A 6,246-nucleotide genomic window follows, 5' to 3' on the forward strand; every position below is an offset into this window, starting at 1 on the left:
AAACTATCCTATCTCCTCTAAAAACTAGTCTCTCTCTCTCTCTCTCTCTCTCGTTCTCTCTCAAAATGGCAGCAAAGTCTCTTCTGTTGTACTGTTTCATATCTGTCTTAAGTCATCTGACCACACCCCAAGATAATCCTAATTGGTTTGGGTTAGACTTGAACACATTTGATTTGATGGCAAGCCGTCCATCTTCAATATGTAACATTACTTCTAATTGTTGCCTATCTGCATACTTGTGCATGTTAAAGAATGCAATATTGTGCTTTATCAAAACCAGCAAAAACTGGTTTTATGCTGACCTGAATACTGCAACAATGGAGACCTCATGCTATCTCGTCATGCCATGCTGGACAATGACTTGAAAAATATAAATATAAATCAAACTGTCTAGTAAAGTGAATTATGCTGCTTTTATAAAATTGTTGTTTTGAGAATGTTGGAATCAAATATATTTGATTCGATGTTCTAACTGTCCATTTATTAAAAACAAGGCAACATAGTCTAAAATGTTTCAGCTTGTATAAATAACGGAATGTAATTCACACTAATCTCGAGTGGCATGAGAACAGTAGAACCTTCACTCCTGCTACCTCGTTGCCATGGATTCAGCCCTTGTCCTTGGAGAAATGTAATGAGAAGTGTCTGTCTTATCAGACTTCTGTGTTACTTTAAAACTATGTCAATGAATTTGCAGAATATGTGTTTTTTAATCCTTGATTTTAAAACTGGGGCTTAATATTTACGCTTAAACAGCTATCTTTTACCTATATTAGGTGTATTAGAAATACCTGGCTTCTACACCACTCCATTCTATCAAATGCCTTTTCGGCATCTAGGGAAACATTCACCTCTGGTTCAGGCACCAAAGAGGGGAAAAGGGCAACCGTTAGCAGATGACGTATATTGGCCAACAATTGCTGACCCTTAATGAAGCGTCCTGATCCTCCGAGATAATGTCTGGGAGGCAGGGCTCCAGCACTTTGGCAAGCAGCTTAATATCCTCATTTAAAAGTGATGTAGGCCGATACCACCCACACTCTATTGGGTCTTTGTCTTTATTGATAATAAAGCAAATAGAGGCCTGTGTGAAGATAGAAGACAAGGAATCCTGGGATAAGGTATCATTAAACATATCCAAAATTAAAGGTAGCAACCGCTCTGCAAACGTTTGATAAAATTCAACGGGGAAGCCATACGTGCCAGGAGCTTTACCAGTCTACATCAACTCTGTGCATTTCATGATTTCCTCTGGGCCCAACAGGGATTCCAACTCCTCATTCCTCTCCCTCTACACAGCTGGGATGGATAAACTGTCCAAAAGGTTAATCATGACCAATCCCTCCGCCGGAGGTTCCAATCTATAGAGATCCCGATCGTATGATTCAAAAGCCACATTAACTGAGGAGGGGCGGATTTTGGACTGCCGCTCGAGTTATGTACTTGTACGATCTCCTGGGAAACCACCTGTGGCTTCAGCTCGTGAGCTAAGAGGGGACTGGCCTTCTCCCCATTTTCTCCACCGCTCTGTCTATTAACAATAGCTCAAATTGTGTTGCAGCTTTTTCTTACTTGCCAACAACTCCAGCATTGGGGAAAATTAGTACTGGTGTTCCACCTCAAGCAAGGAGTCCACCAGCCTCTGCTGCTCCACCTTCGCTGTCTTCATCATGCACACTTTGTAGGAGATAATGTCCCACCCAAGGGATTCCCTTGGGTGGGACTAACCTTAAAGGTGAGATTAACCATTTTATATATTCTCGAATAGCAGTGGACATGCGTTCAACCCCAAGGTGGGTTCTGATATGGGTGGGGGGGGGGCGGAATGGACGGTAAAATTGAACAATCAGGATTCCCCCGGGAACCTGCCCATCCAAATCCAGCAACTTCACATTTCGGTGGGCAGGGCCTTGGGCAGGAATCCCCTCCTTTCACCTATTAAAAACCTTAAGTGGTTATTTAATGTTCATTTAATAGTCTTTTTCCGCCTAGCCTCAATTTTTAGGCTGGCTGTATAAGGTGTGGGTAGGAAGGGAAACAGAGAAAAAAACATGTCTCCACTTTGAATGGGATCTGAAGGCCCTTTCAAAGTTGGAGCTCCATTGCACCCAGGACATTGGATTTACGGGCCTCCCTCCCCTCCTGTCCTACCGCACCCCCGACAGCACAATCATCTCCTTCCAACCACCCAGGGCACTCCCTATCTGCACACCCCCAGGACCCCCGGATTTCACTTTCCAACAGTCCTGGGACTTAGTTCCAGGCACCACACTGTTTCCACAAAGAATCATCCAGACTCGAAACGTTAGCTCCCTTTTCTCTCCACGGATGCTGTCAGACCTGCTGAGATTGCCCAGTATTTTCTGTTTTTGTTTCAGATTTAACCACACTTCAGTACCGTTTCTGACCACTGTAGCACTGTGCCTGGTCGGTTTGGAGTGCTGTTGGCCAATCTCGTGTGTAGGACTTCCTTCCAAAGGTGGATGGAAGTCCCTCCCACAGTCAATCAACACTCACGTGAGTGTTAAATGTCAGCGGGCTTCCGAGAGCCGGCAGTAGCATGTTTCACGTTGGCTCTCTGGATGGCGGGTGTCGATTGCTCATCATCCTTAAAATTCTACCCCATGAGTCTAATATTGCAAATTAAAATTATGATACTGCTGAAAAAGAGATATTTTTTGTTGAAACTTTTTATGCTCGTTGGGGCATTTGCAAGAATGCAATGCAAGGGAAAACGACAGATTTATAGTGTGGACTCCTGATCGGAGACAACATTGACCATTGCTAAGAGAGTGAATGTGTGTGTGAGAGAGTTTTGTTGTTTTATAAGTTTTTTCTCTCTTTTGTAATGAAATAAGAATGAATCACATTTCATTCCATGAGGAAGTGAAATGTCATGATGGATGGCGAAACAAACCACGGAAATACACTAAAATACTGATTATAAAAAGAATTTTGGGCAGCACGGTAGCATGGTGGTTAGCATAAATGCTTCACAGCTCCAGGGTCCCAGGTTCGATTCCGGCTTGGGTCACTGTCTGTGCGGAGTCTGCACGTCCTCCCCGTGTGTGCGTGGGTTTCCTCCGGGTGCTCCGGTTTTCTCCCACAGTCCAAAGATGTGCGGGTTAGGTGGATTGGCCATGATAAATTGCCCGTAGTCTCCTAAAAGTAAGGTTAAGGGGGGGGGGGGGGGGGGGGGGGGTTGGGTTACGGGTATAGGGTTTGAGTAGGGTGATCATTGTTCGGCACAACATCGAGGGCCGAAGGGCCTGTTCTGTGCTGAACTGTTCTATGTTCTAACCCGGGTTTTATATTTTAAAAGTACATAAACCCACTCCAGAGATGGCTGGGAATGAAAAGTCTCCCACTGACAGGAGATGCTGCAGGGTGGGATATTGGAATCCCTCATTTTCCTGACAAGGTACTTCTAAAAGCATCCAAAGACTGATTGCCATCTCTGGTAAAGACAAAGGGACATAGAACATAGAACAGTACAGCACAGGACAGGCCCTTCGGCCCTCAATGTTGTGCCGAGCCATGATCACCCTACTCAAACCCACGTATCCACCCAATACCCGTAACCCAACAACCCTCCCCCCCAACCTTACTTTTTTATTAGGACACTACGGGCAATTTAGCATGGCCAATCCACCTAACCCGCACATCTTTGGACCGTGGGAGGAAACCGGAGCACCAGGAGGAAACCCACGCACACAGGGGGAGGACGTGCAGACTCCACACAGACAGTGACCCAGCCAGGAATCGAACCTGGGACCCTGGAGCTGTGAAGCATTTATGCTAACCACCATGCTACCCTAACATGATGACATGATGGTCTTTTCACCTCAAAAGATGTGTAATGCAGAGATGGACTAGTGGATTCCATTTTCCACTTGGAATATACAGAGGGGTTAAAAACTAGCTGAGAGAGCTTCCCCAGTGTCTGTGTGTGTGTGAGAGAGCTCTTCAAGGATAAGCAGCTGTAAGTGGTTACACATTGACTGTGTGCGGTTCAGTAACAGAAGCAGCCGGCAATGTCCTTGCAAATAGTCATTTCTTTGCAGGTACATCTCAAACCTCTCTGACTAAGGAAGTCAGCCCAGCCAGTGAAAAGATCACAGCTGGAAAGAGGACTGAAATTTCTCTGCCAAAGCCCAGAACCCTGGAACCGTAGAATCGATTATTTGGCGACTGAAGTCAACTCTACTGGAATAAAATAGTAACGGCCGCAATGCTTCATCACCTACTCCTCGTGAATCAAGGACTGTTCCGTATACCTTTTTATTTATATTTACTTACTAATTGACTCAATTCTTATGTCTAATCTGTATGAATTCATATGCATGTGTTTTACCATTTTTCTCCTTTCCTCTTTCGTAATGAATAAACTTACTCGATCTTTAATTCACAAAAGCCTGGTTAAAATGGGTCTTTCCAGACCAGAACTATTGGGTCTGGAAAAGGTACATGGAAAAAGAAAACTTGTCAGATTAAATCTTGCTGCTACCAGCGGGCGGCGGTAGGGAGTGATGGTGCGTTGCTGAATGAATCATTGCTCCTCACTCAGGGTTGTAACAATTTGGGGGCTATCCCAGCTGGATTGTGACAAATTGAGGGGTTTTGCCTGGATCAACAAATTAACAAACTCTTTCTATGGGGGGGGGGGGGGGGGGGGGGGGATCATAACTAGCTGAAACAGGTGCAATGTTTGTTCATGTTCTTTCTGTCTGCAAAGAACAGGGCCCTGTGTATTGATATATGTAGCTTCCAGTATTCAAATGCACCACACTGTGAGCCCAACTGACAATTTTAAATTGGTTGCCAGCATAATTTGCTGAATCCTCAATTGTGCTAATGTTGGCTAATCATGGAATCACATCTAGTGTTGAACACTGTGCTTTGAGTTTTGAAAGCATGGGCTGGTTGGGTATGGTCTGTACTTTGCCCTTTGCGAACATGTTGTTTGATACAATCCGCCAGTCTTTGAATGTACGGCCTACATACAGAGCATCGCAGAGGCACTGAAATTCATATACCACACTACTCATTTGTGTGATAGGCAGAACATATTTTTGGCTTGATGGCCGCACCCTGTTAGTGGAGAATATCACACTCGTGTTGCTACTGCATAGTAGCAGCATGTAACAGCGTCACCTGTTTCTCAAATGTCTGAAATACCTTTCCCTTCCAGTGTAATCTGAGGTAGACTGGGCACTTTTCAGGGCCAAAAAGATGGCCCTAGGCCCATTCATGAGGTTTGCATGAATCACATCGTGAAATGATCTGACATTCAAGTTCTGTACTTCCAAATGACTATTATGTGATACGCCTTTTGAAAGTTCATATTCACAATACCGACTGCACAAGTCTCATCCACTCTCCATCATAGATGCAGTTAAGGAGCAGATATGTAAACAGGTGAGGGAGAAAGGAATACAAGGATATGTTAATAGAGTGAGATGAAGAGGGGTGGGAGAGTACTATCACTGACCAGTTGGACCAATTGATCTGTTCTGTGCTGTACATGGAATCCAAATTGGAGAAGTGCGAGTTTATTCACTTTGTATCTGAGAAAGACAAATCAGAATCCTTAAATGGTGAGAAGCTAGGAACTGCAGAAGAGCAGAGAAATTTAGGGATCAGTGCACGAGAATCAGTAAATACTTGGGGACAAACTTGAAAAGTGATCAAAACGGTTAAATTACAAAGGGATGGAAGCTCAGGTCAGACCTCATCTTGAATAACTGTGTTCACATCTGGAGTAAACTACATTCAACTCAGAGAACTGCACCTCAGGAAGGATATTAGCCTTGGACAGCATGCAGCGCAGATTCAGCAGAAAGGTCTAAATGTCTGCAAAGAATAGGCCTGTGTTCCCTTGAGTTCAATAAGGTGAGGAAGATCTAATTAAGGTGTTTAAAATGATGAAAATATTGAATAATTCTGTTACCAAGAAACTATTTTCTCTGGGTGGGAGGGGGCACAGGGTTGCCAGAATAAGGGGGCTTAAAGTTAGAATTAGAGCTAGGCCAGTCAAGGGTGATGTTAGGAATCACGTTTCACACAAGGAATAGCAGAAATCTGGAAAACTTCCCTATTTCCCATGCGTATCCCTCTTGGCATTTTGGGGGGTCCTTTGTAGACACAGCAAACGCCAGAGAACACCTGTAAACAATGCACATAGCCAGAGTTCCTGGTAACTGCTGACACACTTTCAAGACCCCTCTGTAAATACTGCACACACCT

Source organism: Scyliorhinus canicula, chromosome 9, assembly GCF_902713615.1.
Source record: "Scyliorhinus canicula chromosome 9, sScyCan1.1, whole genome shotgun sequence".
NCBI lineage: Eukaryota > Metazoa > Chordata > Chondrichthyes > Carcharhiniformes > Scyliorhinidae > Scyliorhinus > Scyliorhinus canicula.